This window comes from Moschus berezovskii, chromosome 7 (genome assembly GCF_049115385.1).
Source record: "Moschus berezovskii isolate FMDL1 chromosome 7, NW_MosBer_1.0, whole genome shotgun sequence".
In the NCBI taxonomy this organism is placed as follows: Eukaryota; Metazoa; Chordata; class Mammalia; order Artiodactyla; family Moschidae; genus Moschus; species Moschus berezovskii.
In genome coordinates, this window is record NC_142466.1 from 51,015,994 (window position 1) to 51,040,204 (window position 24,211).

General features: G+C 42.9%; 1 protein-coding gene across 3 annotated transcripts in view; it reads right to left on the bottom strand.

The window, feature by feature from the left end:
* Nucleotides 1-23,945, bottom strand: part of KANK1 (KN motif and ankyrin repeat domains 1) — a 221,831-nt gene extending 197,886 nt beyond the window's left edge. The window contains exon 1 of one of the 3 annotated variants that reach the window (XM_055428336.2): nucleotides 23,791-23,945. The gene's annotated coding sequence lies outside the window, so the exon portion shown is untranslated. Of the gene's footprint in view, nucleotides 1-14,686; nucleotides 14,741-23,790 lie in introns of those variants that run through there. The other 2 variants (XM_055428333.2, XM_055428334.2) reach the window with 2 other exon arrangements.
* Between the last annotated feature and the right edge of the window lie 266 nt (nucleotides 23,946-24,211).

Below are 24,211 nucleotides of genomic sequence, written 5' to 3' on the forward strand. Positions count from 1 at the left end.
GTGACAGAACTTGCCCAAATTGAAAAGAGGTTACTCTAAAAATTTCAAGCAAAACTGAAGTTCTAGGAAGACATTTAGGCCTATGGCTTTGGAAACCCCTAAAACAGCTCTCATTTTAAAAGCACGTTGTAGGACATCAGTTAGGTATCCAGACTGAACAGCCTTCTGTTAATTTAATCCTCCCTGGTTTTAGCCAACAATTCCTCTTATTGAACTGGGGCAAGAAATTGCTCAAATTTTCTGTCAGAAATAAAGGCCCTTGGGTTTAAGAAGCAAGAATTTGAGACTGACTAGCCTAAGAAGAGGAGAAGGCAATGGCACCCCACTTCAGTACTCTTGCCTGGAAAATCTCATGGACAGAGGAGCCTGGTAGGCTTTAGTCCACAGGGTCGAGAAGAGTAGGTCACGACTGAGCGATTTCACTTTCACTTTTCACTTTCACTACATTGGAGAAGGAAATGGAGACCCACTCCAGTGTTCTTGCCTGGAGAATCCCAGGGACGGGGGAGCCTGGTGGGCTGCCACCCATGGGGTCGCACAGAGTCAGACATGACTGGAGCGACTTGGCAGCAGCAGCAGCAGCCTAAGAAGTAAACAATGGTAGTTTACGAGTACATTAATATCTGTATAATTCAATCAAATAAAAGCCTATGAAGAGATAACACATTCAAAATTGCTGTTTCAGAGCAATGATCAAACCAGTAAGCACACTGCCTGAAACAATCATGACGATCTGGATGAAAGTTCAAAAGAAAATCAGCTATAAGCTAAGATAAACGACTCTGATAAACTATGACTTCTTTGTAGAACAGAAAAGAATTCTTACACACCAATTACTCTAAAGGTTACTTGAATGGTCTAACAATAAAAGGCACAGTTCTTGTCCAAAAACAAAGAAAAAGAACTACAAAACAATTTATCAGCAAATGAAAGCTAGTAGTCCTAGCGTTAGTTGCTCAGTCATGTCCAACACTTTGCGATCCCATGGACTTGGCCCACCGGGCTCCTCTGTCCATGGGATTCTTCAGGCAAGAATACTGGAGTGGGTTGCCATTCCCTTCTCCAGGGGATCTTCCTGTCCCAGGGATCCAACCTGAGTCTCCTGTATTATAGGCAGATTCTTTACCACCTGAGCTACAGGGAGGGGAGACAGAAAAGGAGGGGAATGATTGCATTATTGTACCTACATACTGAAACACAGAATCACTATCAAAGTTGAGCATAAGACTTAGTTCCTGGCAGCCAAAGCATAAACGGAAACTGGATGAGGTACACAACTTTCATGACTGGGAGAAAAAAGTCCCAGTTCATCAGAGAAATACTGTAAATGCTTTTCAAACAGTGAACTGAAACTGAAATATACACTTCCTCCTCAGAGGGATTCTGAATGGCACAGCAAATCCTCATCAGTAGTTTATTCAACAATAAAGATGTATTGGGGAATGTAAATTGGCACAGCCACTATGGAGAACGGTATGAAGATTCCTTATAAAACTAAAAAGAGAGCTACCATAAGACCAACAGGGTCTGAAAGGATTCATGCACCCCAGTGTTCAATGCAGCACTGTTTACAATAGCCAACACATGGAAGCAACCTAAATGTCCATCGACAGAGGAATGGATAAAGAATATGTGGTACACACATACAATGAAATATTATTCAGTCATTAAAAAGAAATAATGCTATCTGCAGCAACATGGATGGACCTAGAGACTGTCATACTGTGTGAAGTTAAGTCAGAGAAAGAGAAATATCATATGATATCCCTTATATTCAGAATCTAAAAAGAAATGATACAAATGAACTTCAAAAAAAAAAAAAAACAGAAACAGATTTAGAGAACTACAGGATTGGGGTAGGGAAATGTTAGGGAGTTTGGGATTGAAAGGTACACACTGCTATATCTAAAATGGATAACCAAAAAAGTCCTACTGTATAGAACAGGGAATTTTGCTCAATGTTATGTGGCAGCCTGGATGGGAGTGGAGTTTGGGGAAGAATGGATACATGTATATATACCACTGAGTCACTCTGCTGTGCAGGAGAAACTATCACAACACTGTTAATCCACTATACTCCAATACAAAATAAAAAGTTTTAGAGACTTCCTTGGTGGTTCCCTGGTTAAGACTTCGCCTTCTAGTGCAAGGGGTATGGGTTTGATCCCTGGTCTGAAAGCTAAGATTTCACTTGCCTTGGAGACAGAAAAACCAAAACACAAAGAACAGAAACAATACTGTAACAAATTCAATAAAGACTTACAAAAAAAAAAAAAATCCATTAAATGCCTTCTACATTTTCAGGCTCTGTTCTGGAAGTCTGATATATATCAGCCAACAAACCAGATAAAGATCCCTGCCCTGGGGAAGCCCATATCCTACGGGAGTAGATGAACAGTAACCATCATAGGCAAATTTAGTATGCTATACTGCTACTGCTAAGTCACTTCAGTTGTGTCCAACTCTGTGCGACCCTACAGACGGCAGCCCACCAGGCTCCACCATCCCTGGGATTCTCCAGGCAAGAACACTGGAGTGGGTTGCCATTTCCTTCTCCAATGCGTGAAAGTGAAAAGTGAAAGTGAAGTCACTCAGTCGTATTCGACTAGTAGCGACCCCATGGACTATAGCTCACTAGGCTACTCTGTACATGAGATTTTCTAGGCAAGAGTACTGGAGTGGCTTGCCATTGCCTTCTCTGTAGTATGCTATAGGGGAAAGAAAAGGAAGAGCTAGGTAAAGCAGGTCAAGAGAAGACAGATTATAATTCTGAACAGTTAAGGTACTGAGATGGTGACATCTGAGCAGGACTCAGCATGAACAAGCACAGAGATAAGAAGAGCAGCCTGTGCAAAGGCCCTGAGGGCAAGTACATACGCATCTCTGAAGAAGAACAAAGAGCCACTGCTGCTGAGCACAGGAGCCGGATGAGTGCTGGAGAGGATGCTAGAGCATGACAAGGGACCAACAGGTCAAGAACGCCAAGGGGTTCACTGTAAAAACTTCTCTTATAGAAACAGGAAGCCAAGAAAGGGTTTGAGGAGAAGAGTCTCATCTGACTTCTGTTTTAAAGGGACCACTGTTGAGGACAGACTGTAAGGACAGAAGCGGGGAGACCACTCTTGAGGCTGCTGCAGTAATCTAGGTAAAAGAGAATGATGGCAGTGGAAAAGGGGGAAGAGGTGACAGGTTTTGGATATACTTCTAAGGTAGAGTCAACAGGAGATGCTAATGGATTCTAGGTGGAGAGGAAAGAATGGAGAGCAAACACAGCCACAGTTTGCAGGTATTTACCATCTATCAAGGAAGACTGTGATAAGAATGAGTTTGGGGGGAAATCAGGAATTCCATTTCAGCCCTGCCAAGCTTGAGGTGGCTATCAGACATTAAGGTGGGAACACCAAGAGGTAGTTGGACAAATAAGTGTGATGTTGGGAAAAGAAGTCATAGCTGGAGAAACAAATGTGAGAATAATTGGAATATGGATGGTACCTAAAGCTTTGAGATTGGATGAGATCACCAAGGGAGCAGATGTCTAGAAAAAGAATCAAGGATTGAGCACTAACCATCTGTGCAGCCCCCCACACACACACCTTTCCAAAATCATAACTATGAAGAACTGGCAAAGATAAGTGAAAAGGAGTGGCAAGTAAGCCAGGAGGAGAACTAGTAAATGTAGAAAAAGTTTAACATGAGCACACTTTATACTATCCATCAACAACAGCAAAGTCGCATCATCAAGTCAGAGTTCAAGGAAGGCACTTTCAAGGTGAAGCTACCGCACTGCAGTCCAGGGTTTTGGCCAATTCTGCATGATTACTATAATCTGTGAGCACCATGCAGAGTAATGAAGGACAAGCCAGGACAGGCCAGAGGCAGGAGGTCAGGAGAACACAGGCAGATAGGCACTATGAGCCCAAGGAGAATATCAGAGTTTGGAGAGTAAGCTGTATGAGAAGCCAGAGTAGCTTGCTGGGAAACACCAACTTCAACCCCCCAAATTAGCCTGCAGTCCTTTCCTGACCTGTCCCTGCAGAAGTGTCTATTACACTGTTTTCATTCTGCCAGTTCAATCCAACTCATGGTCCTGGGCCTGGAAATCAGATCCCATGGCACATCAGGAGCCCCTTCCTCATTATCAAAAGGCCAGAAAGAGTTTCGCCCTGAGTGCAGGGGACAGAGACCCCAGTAACCCCCTAAGCACACACATCTGCTTGTGAGAACAATAAAGGAAACACGGAAAGGAGTGTTCTCCCCATCCTACTCCACCTCCTCTTCTTTACTCTCTCTCTCTGCGTACTTCATGTAAGTAGGCCCTCTCAAAATGTTTAATTGTACCAAGTAAGCATATATATGTGTTTACATACAACCTTCTTCCAAAAAGGGCATCAGGCAACCTTCAAAACTAGATTAACTTACCTTAAATTTAAAAACAGAAAAATAAATTGAGAACAAGGGAAAATATAGTGGAGCCGTAAGCAAAAATGACTATCATGAAGTTCTACATGGCAGTTTAATAGTGCGATATAAACTTGAAAAAAGCAATAAGGAAACTGCATCTCTTACAAGAGTCACAGTGTTCAATCAAATATTCTTCCAAGAAAAGTCCCAGCACCGCCTGATAGGGAGGCCTAGGACAGCTTTTCTAATGGTCCTTCAGCAAAAGGCTGCTGAGACACACAAAAGAGCTCACAGTGTGTGAGAGGTTCCTGTGGAGTTTTTTAAACTCTTCACTATCCCTCGACACAAGCTAAGGACATCACACATCTGATGCATTAAAAGACATTAGAAGTTAAAGAAAGTGCAGCATTCCAAGAACCCAGTGCTCTGATGGAACTGGCGTGTAGATCCTTTAGAATTTCATCAATGAGCCTTATTTCTCTGTTTTCATGAGCAGCTGGGGCAGGCAAATGCTTAGGGAGAACCCCAGAGTGCAACAGTCAATGTCACCAATCAAGGGTCCACTTACTATAAAAGTCAGCCAAGCAGAAGAAATCTCAGCATTCTCATAAAAATTACAGAAACTATCCAAGATTCTTGCCTCAACAGATTGCCCCCAACTTCACGCAAAGGCTGTGAGGATTCCCCAACCCTGAAAGAGTTCTGAATTTCTCCAGCACGTAGATGGTGAATAAACAGCCAAGGCACTGAAGTTCTACATCTCGCAGTAAGTACGGTTACAATTTGCCATCTTTCTTCAAAGGATTCTAACTTTGTATTTTTTAAATAAGACAGAAATTTCACTTGTGAGAGAATATTTACTAAGCCCCAATAAATTTTAGTATTGCCAAAAGGCTCCTTCTCTACTCTTCTTTTGACAGAACCATCTGCCTTTAATTGACTAGCAAGACCATATCAATACAGATAAACAAAAAACAATGACCAATAAGACAGCAGTAGTACATGGAAAATTAAGAAATAAAAGTCCAGAGAGTAAAAGAGTCATTTCTAGATTAAAATATAGATCGAGACCCTTGAAAAACCATGAGTGGAAAGTTACCAAATTGTGGGTACATCTCTGCAGTTCATAAGAGATCTATCAGTCCCAAGCAAAAACTAGATCTGTTTCCCATATCTAGGCAGATTTCTGAAGCATAACCTTTTCAAAAATACAGATTTAATCAATTCCCAAAGCCGTTTCTAAATCAGCATCCTGGCCATTAAACTTCTTTGAATTAAACATAGTTTTCCACTATGGTAGATTATGTTGTTGTTTCAATTATTTGCTGTACTCCCCATAAGAGGATTACACCTCCTATGCCATGTGACTTACAGAGGCTCCAGATGGAAGAATTAATTACACGTCCTACCCTATTGTTAGTAGGCTTAGCCATGTGACTTGTTTCAACAAACTGGATGTGAGTGGAAGCAGCATATAAGCAGAAGCAGTAACAGTCATGAATGGACTGGTCATTTCCTTTCTTGCCCTCATGAGACTGCCCCAGACTGTGTGGCAGCTCCACAGGCCTGGATCTAGAGCAAAGACCACCCCTGGAGCAGAGCCAGAGCTATCATGTAATGTGAACAAGAAATTAAAATATGTTGTTTTAAGCCATGAAGCATCATCTAGTCTAAGCTTAGACATGAAACCAATGCTCCCTTTAAAAAAATGTTTTAAGGCTCAATGAAATAATTAATACTCAGAGCAGCCTAATAAAGGTAGACGAACAAGTAGGTTTTAGTGCCAGTGAATCTTCATGCTAACCATCTGCGTAGGAATACAATAAACTGAAAATAACATTCTGGCTTTTTTAAATTAAAGTTTTCACCTTGTAAATATGTGCTTTAGAGGGAAGGGGGAAACTTAAGCTACTTGTTTGACTGACCTTTAGAAGATCTTGTTGAAAACAATAGTAGGTTGAAAGAAGATAAGGTTCAAACAGCTCACCCTTCCACAGGTATGTAATTAATCTCTAACTGATGTGGGGATAAAACAAGAATCAAGGTTATAAACTTAACTGGCATATCAGTCTCCTTGCAAAACAAGGAAATGTAACTGCCTCATATTTTATGGTATGTAGAAACCATTCTTTTCAAAGTCTAGGTCAGGTTCATTTTCAATTTTTAGTATTAGTCCCTACTTGGAAATCTTAACTCATCAGATATAAGATTTGATGATGCAAATAATTTTTCAAATGATAAATTAGGATAGAAGTTAATGAAAATTACTAGATGTCTCAGTTTTTTTTTTTCTAAAAGCCAAAGAAAAACAATGCCCAAAGTTAATACTCCTCTTATAGTTATTCTGATAAAACATATATATGAATTCACCTACAAACTTAATTTCTGAAAGAAAAATATTCAACACCACCTCTTACAAATTTGTGATGAGGTCCTGGCAAGCTAGAAGCCCAGAGAAACTCAGAACATGTGCTAAGACTAAGCTGACAAGGTGTCATATTCATAGGCTATAGTAAGAGTCTGTTTAATTGGGAGGAAACAAGTCGGGGGGAAAAAAAAAGGCACACTAAGAAGGTGCCGAGTGAAAAGTGAAGGGTAATTCTAAAAAACCCCATTCAGGAATAAACAATTTTCTTCCCACATACATTTCCCTTATTTGAAAAATCAACCCAGCTTCAGCCTCGGCTGTTCTGTGTTCTCTGTGTGATCCCAGACTCTCCGACCACAGCTGACGGGACCACACAACGGTTCCCATTCTCAGAGGGGAAAAGGAGGCATAGGGAAAGCTGATCCGCCAGGAATGAGAAAGGGCTAAGAAGAGAGAACCATATGGTACAAAAACTTAGGATTGCAATGGGATGTTATGATAAGAAAGGACTGTAGTGCCATTCTCTACCCAAACGTGAGCTGAAGCAAAGATGATCTACAGAGAAAAGCCAAAGAATGTAAAAATGCTAGAGATAAGACATCACAAGTGTTCAAAAGAAATCGTAACTTCCAGGCCTAACTTCCCAATTCCCAGGAAGACTGGCTGGCTATCATGCACTTGCATTTCCCCTGGATTCCTTCCAACAAATTCCTTACTGGATTGGTTGCTATTTGTTTGTTTTGGTCAAACTTCTTATTGCTGATGCTGGTTTGCTGAAGCCAGTTTAAATGAGTTTCTCTTTTATGCAGCCGATAAGCCTTATTACTTTAATTTTTGATTTATTTGTAAATGCTTGATCTTAATAAACTTTTTAAATTAGAGAATAACACATACAGTAAAGTAAATAAATCTTAAATATTTCTCATGATGAACTTTTTCACGAACGAATATATCCAAATCATCATCACCCACTAAGTCCCTCACCAGCCAGTGCATCCTTGTGCCAACTTCTGTCACCTTCGAGTATTTTTGCCTCTCTTTTGATGTTCATATAAATGAAATCATACAATATGTATACTAATTTCTGAATACCTTTACTCAGTATCTATGAGATTCATCAAGTTTTGTGTAGCAGTAACTTGTTTTTTTTACTGCTGTGTAGTATTTCAATGCATAATCATACCACAAATATTTAGTCAATATCTGGCTTGTTTCTACTATGTTTCTATCATTCCAATATAAACATTCTTGTAAATCCTTCTGGTGCACATAAGCACTCATTCCTGTTGGGTATACATATCTGGGAGTATAATTACTGAGTAATAGTTTTATAGATACATACAAACAGCTTCCCAAAGTAGTTAAACCAATTTACATATCTATCAGCAGTGTATGACAGTTCAAGCTTTTCTATATCTTCATTTGGTTGTTAGGATTTTTTTTTTTTAATTTTAAGCCATTGGGTAGGTTTGTATTGGTATTTTATAATAGTTTTAATTTGCATTTTCCTGATGACTGATGATACCAAATGCCCTTCTGCTCATTTTTTAAATTATATTTTCAGTTTTTCTTATTAATGTGTAGCTGTTCTTTACATATTCTGGACAGGTTTCTTGTTGGATATATGTTATGACTAATATCTTCTACTTTGTGACTTGCCTTTTTACTCTCAATTTGTACTGTGGAATGAAAGTTATTAATTGTAATGACCATGAGAACAGACAAAACAGTACATGTTGCTGTGAGAAATAGATCAAATCCTCTGGGTCCATTAAGACACTGATTTAAGGAAAGTTCATCTGGTCCCATCACTTCTTGGGAAATAGATGGGGAAACAGTGGAAACTGTGTCAGACTTTATTTTTTTGGGCTCCAAAATCACTGCGGATGCTGATTGCAGCCATGAAATTAAAAGACGCTTGCTCCTTGGAAGGAAAGTTATGACCAGCCTAGATAGCATATTAAAGAGCAGGGACATTACCTTGCCAACCAAGGTCCGTCTAGTCAAGGCTATGGTTTTTTCCCGTGGTCATGTATGGATGTGAGAGTTGGACTGTGAGGAAGGCTGATCGCTGAAGAATTGATGCTTTTGAACTAGGGTGCTGGAGAAGACTCTTGAGAGTCCCTTGGACTGCAAGGAGATCCAACCAGTCCATTCTAGAGGAGATCAATCCTGGGTGTTCATTGGAAGGACTTATGCTAAAGCTGAAGCTCCAATACTTTGGCCACCTCATGTGACGAGCTGACTCACTGGAAAAGACTCTGATGCTGGGAGCGATTGGGGGTAGGAGGAGATGGAGAAGACAGAGAATGAGATGGCTGGATGGCATCACCGACTCGATGGACATGAGTTTGAGTGAACTCCGGGAGTTGGTGATGGACAGGGAGGCCTGGCGTGCTGTGGTTCATGGGGTCGCTAAGAGTCGGACATGACTGAGCGACTGAACTGAACTGAACTGAACTGAACCAGTTAACTAAAAGGGGGAGGGGCAGGGCATGGTATCCACCCTTTGCACAGCCCCTGATTATAAATACAATGTTGCTATCCTCACTTCCTCAAAACTTGATACAAGCAATCACTAACCTACCCAGTAGTGTGCCCACAGTTTATTAAGTATATTTATGCATCATACCCTGGAAACATTTTTATGAATGGTAAATGGCTTTCATCACCAGCCCTTAAAAGTCTAGCAGCATGTTTCCAGCACCACTCAGCATAATTAATGGTCCAGACTACTTCCCAGAAGAGATGTTCAGAGAACAGACATATGGTACCAAGAACATAACGCCTCTCTCCCCATCCCAGTGCCCCCAGAGAAAAATATCCTAACCTCAACAATTTCCCAGCAATTACCAGGAATTCTATTATCCTAAACAGTCTGTGAAAGTTTCCCTGGCCTGGGACAGCAAATGGAGCAACAGTTTTCTCCAATGATCATATTTCAAGAGATCTTGGGTAGAGCTCACACATCTATTACCTCATTGATCCTCTCAGCTCCTCTGTGCAGGACCTCTCATTATCTCCATGTTATACGCAGAGAGATTATTTTGCTCAGCCAAAATTGTGGAAGAACTTAGAGAAGGGAGGTGGCACTTAATGGCGTTGGGGTTTCCTACTGGACCCAGAGCCCTGAGTCCTCCTCTCCTTTGTTTTTTGGTCACTGGGTACTGATACTTTCTCTAACTGCTGCGAGGGTCAGGGGTAGGGGCCGGGGAGGGCCTGCTCGTTGCTCTGGTGCGCAGCTTCTCATTGTGGTGGCTTCTCTTGTTGGGCAGCACAGACTCGAAGGTGCGCGAGCTTCAGTAGTTGCAGTGCACACACTCAGAAGTTGTGGCACACACACGTAACTGCTCCACATCGTGTGGGATCTTCCCGGACCAGAGGTCAAACCTGTGTCCCCTGCACTGGCAGGCAGATTCGTATTCACTGCCCCACCAGGGAAGTCCATTCCTCTGCCTTGTTACTAGCTCCCAAGATTCTCCTCTGATCTACTGTGTGTCAGCTGGGATCACAATCCTTTCTCTGTTTCTCTGGTCATAAGCAAAGAAAATAGCTCTTTTGAGACTTTTTTGTCCCAGGGAGATTTATAGTCAGGAAATACTATATCCTAAATGTTCCTTCCTTTATCTTCCCTCTCTTCTCCATCTTCCTTCTCCCTCCTCTAATCAAGACACACTTAAACACCTAGGCATAATTATATTACTCTTCCTTTTCAGACACACAGAGGCAAAACCAAAAAAACATGCCTGGCAGGAAGTAGCAGACTTGAGGCTCTAGAGTCCAAGCTCCTAACCACTCACTGCCCTATAATGAATCAGGTCCCATCGATGTGACCTATCCAGAAATAAAGGTTAGGAGAGCGGAAAGGAAAGGCTGCCCTGGGTCACTGAGGGTCACGTAGGAAAAAGGAGGTGCTCGGAATGAGACAGTTTCTATGGATTCAGTACCTCCAATCCTGCCTGGGATCCAGGCTAAAATACAGATGTTGACATGTGAAGAACAGCCTGAAGTCAGGACTCAAATCAGGTCAAAGAAATGGCAAGCACAGTTATTTGGCTAACTTGGATGAGAGGCCAGAGGTAGGTTCACAACACACCTTTTCTTTGAAAGTTCCCAGGAAAAGGATTCATAAACTATATGAACTTCAAGCCCTTAAGCAGTATTTCCTTTTTTTGCTAGCATAGGTGAAAGGGCAGGGAAGCGACAGATTTTTTTTTTTTTTCTCACTGTACTAAAGCTATTTTATTGACTCTTTCTGGGCTCACTAAGAGTCCTCAAGGTCTTCTTACCCATTCTTGACTTCAATAGGTGAACCCTTGGCAGACTCTGCCCCAAAACAGGCAAAACTGAGCCCAGACACAGTCGCTCTTTATTTCTGAGTGAGAGATAGTTTGGTTCTCTAGAAGGTGTGAAAAAAAGGGGAAAAAAAACACAACAACTGTATGAGCACAAGGGATTTCACCAAACGAAAATAAAGTCTTTCCAATTAGCTTTTCCTGGTTTCCAAACAGTAGCCTTTTGTCTCCTGAGGTTGGCTAAAAGAAACCTAAAAAATAAAAGAAACAGTTCTCTTTCTCTATTAGCCTAAAAATTGATTAAAAAAACAAAACAAACAAAAATCTCCAAAAAAGTCCATGAAATGTGGGGAAGATAACTTACAGTAAGTACCCTCATGTCTCTAAGTTCATACACACGAAAGGTGTATGTCAAAGAGAAGCACTGGAGAATCAACCTGACTCACATACACACCTGGCAGGTGGGGTCAAATCTTGTTAGGACAAATCTCTTTATAACCAAACTGTTTAAATTTCAACAGATGGAAGCATGAAATTCCTGATCATCTACAGGAAAGGTTACTATTCAATGGGCACCTAAAACTACTATAAAAATTAATGAACTGGTACCCTTGTTCAGATCTGGCAGCCCTAGTATGTCACTGATGAAAGTATACATATTCATTCAACATATACTGTTGAATGCCTACAAAGCATAACTTGGCTACTCCACAAAAAGCCCCTTTTGTTCCTCAAGGCACTGTCTCCACACTGTTTGTCACCCACATGGTTGTCATTCCCAATGTGATGAACAATTCTCAGACCCCAGTCTACAGCCACAACTGCTCCCCTTTCCACTGCCCCCAGTAAAAACATACCAGAACACAAGTAAGTTCACATGACTTCATTCGAGGACTAACCTTGAATTCTCTCAGCATTAAAAAAAACTAAACAATATACACAAACTTTCAAAGTAGTGAACTATTTGAGGTGCTTCTCCCAATTGTTAGTGAAACATTGCCAAGGCTGACAAACTTTGAGTTGTAGGAAGTAAACCCCAATCTTTTCTCTCCCAGCCTCCTCTCCTTGATAGGGATTCAGCCAACTCTCCTCCCACTCCTGAATCATAACTTAGAAAGGAGATCAAAGGGTGATGTTTCCAGAGGCAGAGAAATCTTATTCTGCCCTCAAGGTCAGAAGCCAGCATTCTCCAAATACCCTTCAGGTCGTGCCGTACAAGATTCAACCCTGCCAGAAAGAAACCAAACAGTACCCACAAATACCTTAAAAGTATTTAAGACCAATAGTGTCTATCGCTTGGTCAGTATTACCCCTAGTAATATTTAAGGGAAGACAGAACACTGAACAAGTTCAGAACTAGGCTGCATTCTTAAAGAGGCATACAATCCTTAAAAAGAAACAATTAGGAAGATAAAATAGATGCCCTAAGGAGAAGAAGGATGAAATTTCAAAGGCCAACAGAAAATAAATCAAAACAAACTCAAGCCCACCAAGTCATATGTTAAGTTTCATTGAAACTACTTACTTCATTTTTAAAGAAATGGCAAAAACTTTCAGCATGGACACTGAAGCTTTAGAGTATTCAATTTATCCTTGTGTTGACAACCCCTGTTTTTCCTTTAAAAAAAACAAAAAACAAAATGCACCAAGAACTCAAATCTTCTTTTATATTTTCATGTGGAAATCTAATTCCTGGCCAACTACAGAGCATGACTCAGGCAAATCCCCTATAAAAACATCACAGTGAATGGCAAAAATCAATAGATTGATTTTACAAACTAGGAAAGTTGAAAGATTAAGACAACATGAGCAAACTTTCAGTCTTTCTATATACTGAATACTTTTATTCTCAGAACTAGTAGAGTTTATTCACAAACTTTCATTTTTTAAACTTTTATTAGTAGTAAATCTCTTGAGATGTATCTCCCACCAGCTAAAAGAAAAAACTCAAAAGAAATGAATTATACAGCAGAAAAGCTGGTTTAAAAAAGGAGAAACAGAAAAGCTGGTTTAAAAAACTGATACAATCTCAATTAATTCGTTAGCTGGCCTGACTTTTCTATCTCACTATGCTATAAAACAAAAACGAGTCATCTTCAAGGTGCTCATCTTCATAAGTCATCTGGGGAATTCAATAACACTCATTTACCTGAATAGCTAAAAGAGGACAAAAGACAGTAACAAGCATCATCAAGAATGCATGTTACAGGATACTCGGGGCTGGTGTGCGGGGATGACCCAGAGGGAGGATAAAGGGAGGAGGGAGGTGAGAGGGGGGTTCAGGAGGGGGAACTCATGTACACCTGGGGCGAATTCATGTCAATGTATGGCAAAACCAACCAATACAACATTGCAAAATAAAAAAAATAAATTAAAAAAAAATAAAAAAATAAAAAAAAGAATGCAGAGCAACCAGGACTCACATAAACTGTTGGAAATATAATTAATAAAACCACTCTGGCAGTATCTACTACAGCTAAACTGCATGGCTCAGTAATTCCACTCCTAGATACTTATCCTATCAGAAATGGATACATATGTTCATGAGAAAACATGCACAAAGTTGTTCATAATAACAATGTTCATATTGGTCCAAAAATAGAAACAACTCATTGTGTATCTCCAGTAGGATGGATAAACAGTAGTATATTCACACAATGGAACACAAAAAGAAATGAAAATAAATAACACATAGCCATCTGAAACAACATGGATCAATCTTACAAATATAGCACGGAGAGAAGCCAGACACAATAAAGTACATGCTCTGTGACTTTATATGTATAAAAAAAATTTGACAAAAGTAATCAATGATATTAGAAGGATACCCTTTGGGCTAGAGTAGTGAATCAAAGGGAGTATAACACAAAGATGATCAGCTTGGGTCTATGGCTCTATGGGAAGTCAGACAAGGGAGTATCTGATAGAAAACTGAGTCAAAAATCACATAATATGGACAATTCCAGCCACTAAAAAATCTGTTCTTAAACTAGCATTTTTAATAGGAAAGAGCAATTCTGTTAAGAGGAATACAAAAAAAGAGAGGGATTGGGGATAGAGAGGCATGGGGAGAGGAGGAGGGATGAATAAATTCAGGCTGAATGAATAAATTCAGGCTGAATAAATTTGATTTCTACCTATGCTCTAATTATTTTTTTATATTTTCCCTAAGATCAAAGGGTAAACAACTCAGAATTACCAAAAGAAATTGGAACAAAGATAACAAAAAATGCAATGCAATCAACAAATTTAATTTTTTGCTTCTAATCAAGCCAAAAATTATATAAAATATTAAAAGGAGTCTTAACTTCAATGCAATAAATGGAAGCCAACAAGAATAGAAGTTCCTCTTGTATGCTTCTCAAGGGATTAGATAATTATAAAAATGTATTAGTATGTCTCCTGAGACTTTAAGCCCCATTGCTCAATTCCATTAACTAACTGAAGTTTTTTTTTTTTTTTTTCCTGGCTGTGCTGCAAAGCTTGCAGGACCTTAGTTCAATCAGGGATTGAACCCAGGCCCCAGCAATGAAAGTGCCGAGTCCTAACCACTGGACCACCAGGGAGTTCCCCAAATGCATTTTTTTAAAAAGGAAAAAAAATACCCTACAATAGAACTTACCAGGTTCCTGACAGTGTCTGAAATATATAACTCTTTCCAATTAACTGATTGCTTCTGTAACGAAAAAAACATGAGGATACTTAATTTCTGACAGGCTTTTCTTGTGTATATACTGCTGCTGCTGCTGCTAAGTCGCTTCAGTTGTGTCCGACTCTGTGCGACCCCATAGACGGCAGCCCACCAGGCTCCCCTGTCCCTGGGATTCTCCAGGCAAGAATACTGGAGTGGGTTGCCATTTCCTTCTTGTGTATATACCTGTACACTAATAGCTAACTCAACAGTGTGTCTATTCCGAGATTCTTCAACAATGAGACTATCATTTACTTCCAGCATTCATACTTTAAATGCAAAGCTGAAGGAAGGAAAAGGCAAAGGAGTATCTGAGTTTAGAAGCCAGAGAGAAAATTAAAATTCCTGTATGGTATCACCTGCTCTGCTTATACAGAGCACAAGCTCACAGGCAATCCACAAACCTAGTAGCTGCTGTGTTTTCATAAGAGCCTCACTGTCAGGCATCCTCCATTCAAGACACTTCTGCTGTTCTTTTTCATTGCCCTTTCCAATACACACACACACACACACACTCCAACAAACATGAGCTTGCCACCTCTCCAGAGTCTTATCAAGAGTGTAATGCTTTATTTAAAATTACACAGATAACTGAAAAAAAGAGAACTAAAATTAATAAGAGAAAAATAATAAATAATGGGAAGCAAAGAGGAAAGGAAGAAAAGAGAGGTGGGACGTAATGCAAATTACACTCCTTCCTTCAGTTCAGTTCAGTTGCTCAGTCGTGTCCGACTCTTTGCGACCCCATGAATCACAGCACGCCAGGCTTCCCTGTCCATCACCAACTCCTGGAGTTCACTCAAACTCATGTCCATCAAGTCGGTGATGCCATCCAGCCATCTCATTCTCTGTCGTCCCCTTCTCTTCCAGCGCCCAATCCTTCACAGCATCAGAGTCTTTTCCAGTGAGTAGGCTCTTCGCATGAGGTGGCCAAAGTAGTGGAGTTTCAGCTTTAGCATCAGTCCTTCCAATGAACACCCAGGATTGAACTCCTTTAGAATGGACTGGTTGGATCTCCTTGCAGTCCAAGGGACTCTCAAGAGTCTTCTCCAGCACCACAGTTCAAAAGCATCAATTCTTCGGTGCTCAGCTTTGTTCACAGTCCAACTCTCACATCCATACACGACCACGGGAAAAATCATAGCCTTGACCAGACGGACCTTGGTTGGCAAAGTAATGTCTCTGCTTTTTAATATACTATCTAGGTTGGACATAACTTTCCTTCCAAGGAGTAAGCGTCTTTTAATTTCATGGCTGCAATCAGCATCTGCAGTGATTTTGGAGCCCAAAAAAAATAAAGTCTGACACTGTTTCCACTGTTTTTCCATCTATTTCCCATGAACTGATGGGACCAGATGCCATGATCTTCGTTTTCTGAATGTTGAGCTTCAAGCCAACCTTTTCACTCTCCTCTTTCACTTTCATCAAGAGGCTTTTGAGTTCCTCTTCACTTTCTGCCATAGGGGGGTGTCATCTGCATATCTGAGGTGATTGATATTTCTCCCAGCAATCTTGATTCCAGCTCGTGCTTCTTCCAGCCCAGCGTTCCTCATGATGTACTCTGCATATAAGTTAAATAAGCAGGGTGACAATATACAACCTTGACGTACTCCTTTTCCTATTTGGAACCAGTCTGTTGTTCCATGTCCAGTTCTAACTGTTGCTTCCTGACCTGCATACAGGTTTCTCAAGAGGCAGGTCAGGTGGTCTGGTACTCCCATCTCTTTCAGAATGTTCCACAGTTTATTGTGATCCACACAGTCAAAGGCTTTGGCATAGTCAATGAAGCAGAAATAGATGTTTTCTGGAACTCTCTTGCTTTCTCCATGATCCAGTGGATGTTGGCAATTTGATCTCTGGTGCCTCTGCCTTTTCTAAAACCTGCTTGAACATCTGGGAGTTCACAGTTCACATATTGCTGAAGCCTGGCTTGGAGAATTTTGAGCATGACTTTACTAGTGGGTGAGATGAGTGCAACTGTGCGGTAGTTTGAGCATTCTTTAGCATTCCCTTTTTTTGGGATTGGAATGAAGACTGACCTTTTCCAGTCCTGTGGCCACTGCTGAGTTTTCCAAATTTGCTGGCATATTGAATGCAGCACTTTCACAGCATCATCTTTCAAGATTTGAAATAGCTCAACTGGAATTCTATCACCTCCACTAGCTTTGTTCGTAGTGATGCTTTTTAAGGCCCATTTGACTTCACATTCCAAGATGTCTGGCTCTAGGTCAGTGATCACGTTATCGTGATTATCTTGGTCGTGAAGATCTTTTTTGTACAGTTCTTTTGTGTATTCTTGCCACCTCTTCTTAATATCTTCTGCTTCTGTTAGGTCCATACCATTTCTGTCCTTTATCGAGCCCATCTTTGCATGAAATGTTCCCTTGGAATCTCTAATTTTCTTGAAGAGATCTCTTGTTTTTCCTATTCTGTTGTTTTCCTCTATTTCTTTGCATGATTGCTGAGGAAGGCTTTCTTATCTCTCCTTGCTATTCTTTGGAACTCTGCATTCAGATGCTTATATCTTTCCTTTTCTCCTTTGCTTTTCGCTTCTCTTCTTTTCACAGCTATTTGTAAGGCCTCCTCAGACAGCCATTTTGCTTTTTTGCATTTCTTTTCCATGGGGATGGTCTTGGTCCCTGTCTCCTGTACAATGTCACAAACCTCGTCCAGAGTTCATCAGGCACTCTATCAGATCTAGTCCCTTAAATCTATTTCTCACTTCCACTGTATAATCAGAAGGGATTTGATTTAGGTCATATCTGACTGGTCTAGTGGTTTTCCCTACTTTCTTCAATTTAAGTCTGAATTTGGCAATAAGCAGTTCATGATCCGAGCCACAGTCAGCTCCTGGTCTTGTTTTTGCTAACTGTATAGAGCTTCTCCATCTTTGGCTGCAAAGAATATAATCAATCAGATTTCGGTGTTGACCATCTGGTGATGTCCATGTGTAGAGTCTTCTCTTGTGTTGTTGGAAGAGGGTGTTTGCTATGACCAGTGCGTTCTCTTGGCAAAACTCTATTAGCCTTTGCCCTGCTTCATTCTGTGCTCCAAAGCCAAATTTGCCTGTTACTCCAGGTGTTTTTTGACTTGCTACTTTTGCATTCCAGTCCCCTATAATGAAAAGGACATCTTTTTTGGGTGTTAGATCTAAAAGGTCTTGTAGGTCTTCTCCTTCCTTAGCAGGGAGTTAATAGCTATAGTTAAATTTGTGAACTCAAGTGTAGACTGTGGCAGCTTAAAAAGCAAGCTACACATTCTTGACACTCTTCCCATCAAGTGGCTAGTCTAGATCCCCTCCTCTTCAGTGTGAGCAGGCTTTGTGACTGACCCAATCAACAGAGTTTGGTAAAAAGGAAGTTATGTAACTTCTGAGATTCAGTCATAAAAGGCCAAGGAGATTCCAACTGGTTCACTTGAGGCACTCATAGCTCGTTAATTGTATGTGTCCACTTAGAGGGTATATGGGGATGAGTTTAACATTTCAATTGAATTCTGGGTAAAACAGATTGCTCTCCATAATATGGGTGGGCCTCACCCAATCAGTTGAAGGCATGACTAGGACAAAAAAGAGTGGCCTCCCTGAACAAGAAGGTATTCTCCAGCAGACTGCATCTAGTCTTCATCTGCATCATCAGCTGTCCTGGATGTCCAGGCTGCTGGCTCACACCACAGATTTTGGAATCACCAACCTCCATAATCATGAGCCAATTCTTATAATAAATCTTTCTATAAATACATGCACATCCTATTGGTCTGTTTCTCCTCAGACCCTGATTAATATCTGGGGAAAGCTGGTGGCCATGTAAATAGTGCAAGTACCTGGGGCCAGCATGCTGAAGTTGCCACGTGCAGGTATTCCAGTCAACAATCAATGCTGCGCCCAGTCTTCCAGCCATCCTTGCCAAGGCACATGGCATGGAAGTCAAGCCTTCCTGGACCTTCCGGCCAGCCAATTCACCAGCTGCATGCTACAGAGAGACCTCAGACAATGCCTCAGGAGGAGGAGAAGCCAGGCCCTACCTGCATCCTCGACCCATGGAACAACTGTCTAAGCCTCTAAATTTTAAGTTCAATGATAACCACCAAAAGAACTAAAAACAGAAATAGTTTACAGTTATCACACTGGAGAGGAGACTGTAGCTGAGCTGGGATCAGAAAGGAGTAAAGGGTTTTAGTTTTCATTTTAAACACTGTTTTGTTATCTGCATTATTCTTACTATGTACTATAGAAATTTAAACAATTTTAAATTAAAGAAACAACAGCAGCAAATATGTTCAGTACTTCCCGTGTACTAAATTTCAATGTGCTCTCTGTGCTATGTTTTAACTAATTTAATCCTCAAAAAAACCCCATGAGGGGAGTGCTTTTATTATCTCTTTTTAAAAGATGGGAAATCGAGACACAGAGAGATTTAGTAACTGTATCAAAGGTCACACAGCAAGCAGCAGCACCGAGACTCAAACTAGCCAGTCTGGGTCCAGAGCGACAACATTCCCACAAAGATTACCAGGCTGGTTCGGCAGTCACAAAGTCATTAGACGAAGGGCACAATCTCAAACTGCCATTCACCTGGGTTTCCAAGCATGTGACTAACAATGCTATCATGTGTCAAGCACTGCTGGACTTCCTTGCTTCTTCAAAGGCTATGAACTAAAATGAAATGCCTTTTACTCTAGTCCCCACCTGTACACATTCTTCAAGGTTCAATCTCCCCAAACATTACCCAAATCTCTCTCTTCAGTGTTAATTTCCCCTACATTTCCAGTGAGCCATTTTATCAGATATTTCCATCTTTCTGCCTCCAATTACATTTTGGATCTTTACATCTCCCCATCTGCTATGAACCAAATGAGGGTCTTCAACTCTGAATTCTCCCATCAGAGCCTTGCATAAAATAAAAATGTAATTATCACTTATTAAAGCTCCCTGATATTCATTTATTCTAAATGAAAGTTAGTGGAGCAGCCTTCACCTTAGAGAAATTTTCACTGAACTTTATTTGAGAGGAAAGGGAAGAGAGGGGTTAAGCACAATTCTACTCAGTATACACTGCTGCTGCTGCTAAGTCACTTCAGTCGTGTCCAACTCTGTGTGACCCCATAGACAGAAGCCCACCAGGCTCCCCCGTCCCTGGGATTCTCCAGGCAAGAACACTGGAGTGGGTTGCCATTTCCTTCTCCAATGTGTGAAAGTGGAAAGTGAAAAGTGAAAGTGAAGTTGCTCAGTCGTGTCCGACCCTTAGCGACCCCACGGACTGCAGCCTACCAGGCTCCTCCATCCATGGGATTTTCTAGGCAATAGTACTGGAGTGGCTTGCCATTGCCTTCTCCGTCAGTATACACTACTCCTCAGTATATACCCTAAATGCAAATTTGTAATGTATATCAAGTCATACAGTAGAATGTTCAAGTCACACTGTTTCCCACGGACAAAATTTGGAAACTAATCAAATGCCCATCAACCCCAGAAGGATAAACTGTGGCACAGTCACGGTGAAACACTGGACAGCAATAATGACTGAACCACAGCCACAAGCAACAACACGGCAAACTACCGCAAACATAACTGAGTGAAAGAAGCAAACAAACAGGAAAACCACAGAAACACACGATACGATCCCATGTGCACAGACCACGAGGACAGGCAAAACTAACCTACGGCTGTGACAGCAGTCACCTCGGGGAGGGGAGTATGACGGGAAAAAGCACAGCAGTGCTCTGGACCTTCATCACAGTGCTGGTTATAAGTTTCGGTTCACTGTGTGAACGTTAATCAAATTATACACATAAGCTGCATATGTTCCTCACAGTTCAAGTTTAAGAATTACTTTACAAGATGCATAAGCCAAGCCACCAGGTAGCAGGCATAAAACAGATACGCAGATGACACCACCCTTATGGCAGAAAGTGAAGAGGAACTCAAAAGCCTCTTGATGAAAGTGAAAGAGGAGAGTGAAAAGGCTGGCTTGAAGCTCAACATTCACAAGACAAAGATCATGGCATCTGGTCCCATCACTTCATGGGAAACAGACGGGGAAACAGTGGAAACAGTGTCAGACTTTATTTTTGGGGGCTCCAAAATCACTGCGGATGCTGATTGCAGCCATGAAATTAAAAGACGCTTACCCCCTGGAAGGAAAGTTATGACCAACCTTGATAGTATATTAAAAAGCAGAGACATTACTTTGCCAAACAAGGTCCGTCTAGTCAAGGCTATGGTTTTTCCCGTGGTCATGTATGGATGTGAGAGTTGGACTGTAAAGAAAGCTGATCGCCGAAGAATTGATGCTTTTGAACTGTGGTGCTGGAGAAGACTCTTGAGAGTCCCTTGGACTGCAAGGAGATCCAACCAGTCCATTCTAAAGGAGATCAATCCTGGGTGTTCATTGGAAGGACTGATGCTAAAGCTGAAACTCCAATACTCTGGCCACCTCATGCGACGAGTTGACTCACTGGAAAAGATTCTGATGCTGGGAAGGATTGGGAGCAGGGGAGAAGGGCACGACAGAGAATGAGATGGCTGGATGGCATCACTGACTCGATGGACATGAGTTTGAGTGAACTCTGGGAGTTGGTGATGGACAGGGAGGCCTGACGTGCTGTGATTCATGGGGTTGCAAAGAGTCGGACACAACTGAGCGACTGAACTGAACTGAACATTTGAAACCAACTTGGCTTCATTTGAGGGCAGAAGAGAAGTACAGTGGTTGTAGCATAAATTGGATAAGCTTCAACTGTGCTCACTGAAACGCGATTTTTAGAACGTGCACAAATAGTCCAACAAATGCCTAAGTGAAATGTTCGAAATTTCTCACCGAGATACCCTTTGTTGCTTCTGAATGTGCTCACTCTTGTCCATTTTAACACACTTCAGCTCCCACAAGTACTCCCCTTTCAGGCTTTTTCCAATCCTTGCCTCAATTTCTTGAATTACCTCCAACTAGACCCTTTCCCATCCTCTTCCTCAGACTAGGGGTAAATGCATGAGCACAGTAGCTCAGGGACTATATGAGAGCAGATGTTCTCTCACTGGCTTCCCTGATGGTTCAGCAAGTTGAGAATTTGCCTGCAACGCAGGAGACTTAGGAGATGTGGATTCTCAGCACTCAGGCAAGCAGACACCTTACTCACCAAATCAATCCAAGTCTGAACGTAACCATCCTAGTGGCTATTTGCCTGTGGTTTCTTTCTTTAGGGACAGTGGATACTTTAAAACTATTTTTAAATCTAGAGTCCTTTTTTTCCCCTCTAACACCTCCCCCCAAAACAAACATATACATACATAAAATAGAACTCACATCTGCTGAGGCAGAACCTCAACTACAGTGATTTGTGGACTTGGCAAATCTAAAGTGCAGAAAGTGTCCCAAAGCACGGGTGTGCCCCACCTGCAGGAATAAAATGTAGCCCTAATTTGTGTGTTTTTAAAGGAGGCAATTATTCCTCTACTGGAAGCTTCTCCTCCATCCTTAGATACTGTAATCTCCAGAGGACAATGTCCAGAGGACAACCCATTCTCAATTTTTCTTCCACTGCTTCAGCAGCAGCATCTTTTCCCAAATCTACCAACTGAAAAAGGACTGAAGTTAATAATCTGTCAGTTTTCTCATTCAATTTTCATCCTGAGAAAGCTTCACCTCAGAATGAGAGAGTGGGAGGCTGGGGGAAGGGGAGTGAGGAATAACTGATTAATGGGCAAGGCGTTACTTTGGGAGGTGATGGAAATGTTCTGGAATTAGATAATAGGGATGCCTGCACAACTCTCTGAATATACTTAAAACAAAAACACAGTAAATTGTGTCAACTTTTAAAATAAATAAAATGTGGGAAAGCCCAACTTTTCTGTAGAGAAAGTTGGATGAAACGAGCAAATAGCAGACGGACAGCTAAGTACCACCTAAAAACCAAGCTGAGTAAATTCACGGAATTAAATATGAGGAAACTGGCCCTGACTTTCCATTCAGCTCTGAGATGAATGGGGTGAAGCTGGGGCAAGAAAGTGCACGATTACAGAACTGGGTGGTTAACTTTCCTTGTTGGTCTCCGAGCGCCTGTCTTGATATAATACTTCATTAATTAATTCGACGAGACGAACCTCAGCAGAGACCATGTGCAGACAGCGAGCGCTTAGGGACGCCATAGATTGTTTTTAAGGCTCACTCGACAAACCCCTCTCCAAGCCACCCCGGCGCAGCACAGTTCTTGCTGACTTGCAGGACCCGCCGCGAAGAGTTGCCTCTGAGAGTTCCGCAGGGACCGGGTGGAGAAGAACGGTCAAGGGGAGGACGCTGCTGTGGCCATGGGAAGGGGGAGGAAGGGGAGTTGAGGGTCCAAGTGTGCTTAAGGGCGCTCGCAGCCTCCCTCGACGACCACCAGAAGCCCCTGGAGACTCCAGAAGCCCACGCTGTCCAGGCGGAGCTCGGCTGGCCGCAGGCCCAGGGCGCCCACACCCTTCCCCCACCTCCCGGCCCCGGCAACCTCGGCCGGAGCCATCTCCGAGTCGGCTGAGGGCGACCGAGGCCACCTGCCGCTCCGCCGATGAGGAAGAAAGTGGTCGACCGCCTCCCTCCAGCGGAGCCGAGCTGAAAACTTCTCGGGGAGACGCCTCGGAGAGCTCTCTCACTCGATCCCGGACGAATGAAAGGGCCCCAGGGGCACCCAGGGCCGTGCGTCCCGCTCGGGACGCGTCCGCACCCTCCCGCCTCCCGGCCCGGCTCGGACTTTCCCGCTGACCCCGAGCCGGGCGCGCCGCACTCCCCTTCCAAAACCCCCGAGCCCCTCCGCCACAGCGCGCCGAACCCCGCAACTTCTCGGACTCCGTCCCCAGGCCCGTCCTGAGGCCGCCGGGGTAACCCGGCGAGAGAGAGCCCGCGGGGGGCTGCCCTCCGCCACCGCCACGGCCGCCGCGCGCCCCGGCGCGCCCCAAGCCGGCCTGACTGGGCGTGGAGACCAACCGGGTCAGGGTCGGAGCCCCACGCCCCCAGCCAGCCCGCCCGGGAAGGTGGCGCGACGCAGCCCTCGGCTCCACTCACCTCCAGCAGCTCCTCTCAACCTGCGGCGCGCGCCGGCCGCTCGCTGCCGCGCCCGCGGCTCCGGGACCTCGGGGAAGGGGGCGGGCGCAGGGGGCGGAGCCGGCCCCGGGCCAGCGAGCGCCAGAATTAAACCCCGAACGCACCGGAGCAACCACCGCCCAGCTGCTACCGCAAGGGCAAGCAAGTCGGGGGAGACCCGCAAGCCTCCGACTCCAGGCGGGAAACGCCTGCGGCTGCGTGCCGGAGCGGGACGGGGGGACAGCTCGGGCCTGCAAAACCCCAGACGGCTCCCGGGACCTCAAGGAACCCCGGCTCTCGGCGGCGCTCTCTTTGTACCCAAGCGAGCCGGCCGGCGGGCAGACTCCAGTGCGCCTGCGCGCCGATCAGCCTCCACCAGGCCCACGGGGCACCTTCGCGCACC